Genomic DNA, 249 nt, shown 5'->3' with positions numbered 1-249 from the left:
TACACACACCTATACTTCAAAGCAAGCGAGAGAAAGCGGAGAAGCAAGAAGCAGAATCCCTCTCCACAGGCACGGGGTCGCAGCAGCGGCGTCACATCGGAAATGAGAGATAATTCACAGGGCATGTCAGAAGCTCCATGGGCGTTCGGAAGCCTTGTCACCTGCAAGATTTACGAGTTGAAGGAAGGAACTCTGTGAAACGAAAGAGTACTCAAATATGGGAGGGTATGTTTTTCCGTCTATATCGGC

The sequence above is a fragment of the Penaeus monodon genome, chromosome 27 (assembly GCF_015228065.2).
Source record: "Penaeus monodon isolate SGIC_2016 chromosome 27, NSTDA_Pmon_1, whole genome shotgun sequence".
NCBI classification, from domain to species: domain Eukaryota; kingdom Metazoa; phylum Arthropoda; class Malacostraca; order Decapoda; family Penaeidae; genus Penaeus; species Penaeus monodon.
The sequence above is the reverse complement of the archived record's forward strand: the minus strand, read 5'-3'. Positions refer to the sequence as shown.